Genomic DNA, 2,485 nt, shown 5'->3' on the forward strand with positions numbered 1-2,485 from the left:
GAGGCGGAAGGATCGCCCGAGCCCAGCAGGTTGAGGCCGCGGTGGCCGGGAGCGGCCGCTGCACTCCAGTCTGGGCGACGGGGTGAGACTCAGACTCAACAAAACAAAAACAAACAACAACAAAACCGACGACAGCGACTGGGTGCTGCGGCACAGGCCTGCGGGTCCAGCCGCTCAGGAGGCTGCGGCGGGAGGTTGCACGAGCCCAGGCGGTCAAGGCTGCCATGAGCGGGGTCGCACCCCTGCCCTCCGGTCAGGGTGGCAGAGCAAGGCCCTGTCTCCACAGGCAAAAACCACCTCCGCGAGGGCAGAATTCCCCTCGGGGCCAGCCGCCTCCGCCCGCGTCCGGCCCCTCTCCCCCGACCCTCTGGGAAAGCGTCCACACCAGCTGTCCGACGTCCGCACCCTTCACGGGCTTCAGCCACTCCACCCTGGCTTCCGTGTGCCCGTCGGCGGAAGTGGCCTTTGTCAAGTCACCAACACCCTCCCTGCTGCCAAGTCCCGCGAAGATGCGTCTGTCCTCGCCCGCCCAGCCTCTCGGAGACACTCAGCCGCCAGCCACTGCCCTTCTGGACGCACAGCTTGGGCTCCAGCTCTGCCGCCCTGGTCACGCCGCGCACTGCCCTCGGTCCTCTGCTCACCTGCTGGGCTCCCCAGTGCTCAGCTGGGCCTGGGAGGGGCCGCTCCCTTGTCAGTGACACCGTCGACGGCCAGCCCGTCTCAAGTCCCTTGAGTGCCGCCTCTGAGGTCCCCCCCATGGCCTGCCCCCTCCCAGCCACGCCAGTCTTCCCTGGTCGAACCCAAGCCCTGTTGCTTCCAAGTCAGCCTGTGAGATGGCCGGGATATTTAAAACAGAAAACGACTGATGTCGCTTCTCCGGCCAAAATTCCCTAGTAACTTCCTGTTTTCCTCGGAAAACCTGAGCATCCGTGGTGGCCACAGCCTGCCTTGCCCCCAGTCTCCGGGCACTCCACTCGCTCAGCCCCACCACCCCCATCCCACTGGCTCATCCAGCCCCGTGGCCCCATCCCACTGTCCCGTCCGGCCCCGTGAGCCCGTCTCGCTCGCCCGTCCAGCCCACGACCCCGTCTCACGCGCTCATCCAGCCCCAGGAGCCCATCCCACTAGCATGTCCAGTGCTTTGGCCCTGCCCAGTCTCCCGTCCAGCCCCAGGACCCTGTCCCACTGGCCCGTCCAGCCCCACGGTCCCATCTGCCAGCCTGCTCCCACCCCTGTGACCCCATCCCCCACGACCCTCATCCCACTGGTCTGTCCAGCCCAGGGACCCCCACCACCGGCCCATTCACCCCATGACCCTGTCTGATCTGCTTGTCCAGCCCCGTCACCCTGTTCCGCTGACCCGTCCAGCCCCGTGGCCGCCCTCCCGCTGGACCGTCCAGCCCCATCACCCCTGATGCACTGGCCCATCCAGCTCCATGACCCCGTCCCCCTGGCCCGTCCAGCCCCGTGGCCCTGTCCCCCTGGCCCTTCCTGCCCCACGACCACCGTCCCACTGGCCCGTTTACCCCACGACCCCTCTCCTGTCCAGTCCTGTGACCCCATCCCACTGACCCCTCACCCCTGTGACCCCCGTCCCACCAGCCTCTTCACCCCGTGACCCCATTCCACCGGCCCATCCATCCCGTGACCCCTGTCCCACCGGCCTGTCCACCCCCAAGACCCCGTTCCACTGGCCCATCCACCCTGTCTGCCCCGGGCCCATGCCTGCTCCCGGGGCCGTGGCCGCCCCTGCACATGGCTGCTCCTCCGCCTCCCCTGAGCTGACGCCATGTCCCCCCTCGGCCTCCCGCCTCCTTCGGGCTCCCTCGCAGTCCTGCGCTTTCCTGGACACTGCACGTCGAGGTCTCTACTTGCGTGGCTGTTTGCCTGGCATGTGTCTGTCTCCCCACTGGACTGAGACGCAAGACGGCACCGACGGTGTGTCTTGGTCACCACAGCAGTCTCAGCACCGGGCACAGAGTGGGCACTCAGTAAGTCTGGAATGGGCTGGATCGGTGGCTCATGTCTGCAATCCCAGCACTTTGGGAGGTCGAGGCAGGAAGATTGCTTGAGGTCAGGAGTTCAAGACCAGCCTGGGCAACATAGGGAGACCTCGTCTCTACAAAAACCCTCAAAAGATCAGCCAGGTGTGGTGGCGTGTGCCTGTAGTCCCAGCCACTTGGGAGGCTGAGGTGGGAGGATCGCCTGAGCCTGGGAGGTCAAGGCTGTGATGCTGTGATTGTGCCACTGCTCTCCAGCCTGAGCAGCAGACTGAGACCCCGACTCAAAAAGCCAAACACCTGTTTGTGGAGGGCATGAAGGGTGGCACCTTGGTTGCAGCCGGTCCCAGGGATGCAGTGGGTGCAGACACTTCTCGCTGCCCCACACTGCGGTGGCTGAGCTGGCCCCGAGTGGGCTGCAAGGATGCTCTGGCTGGGGGACTGCCCCAGTGCTGACAGGCAGGAGGGGGACCCGCAGACGCAAG

The sequence above is a fragment of the Carlito syrichta genome, unplaced genomic scaffold, assembly GCF_000164805.1.
Source record: "Carlito syrichta isolate Samal-C Ts95f unplaced genomic scaffold, Tarsius_syrichta-2.0.1 Scaffold120636, whole genome shotgun sequence".
In the NCBI taxonomy this organism is placed as follows: Eukaryota; Metazoa; Chordata; class Mammalia; order Primates; family Tarsiidae; genus Carlito; species Carlito syrichta.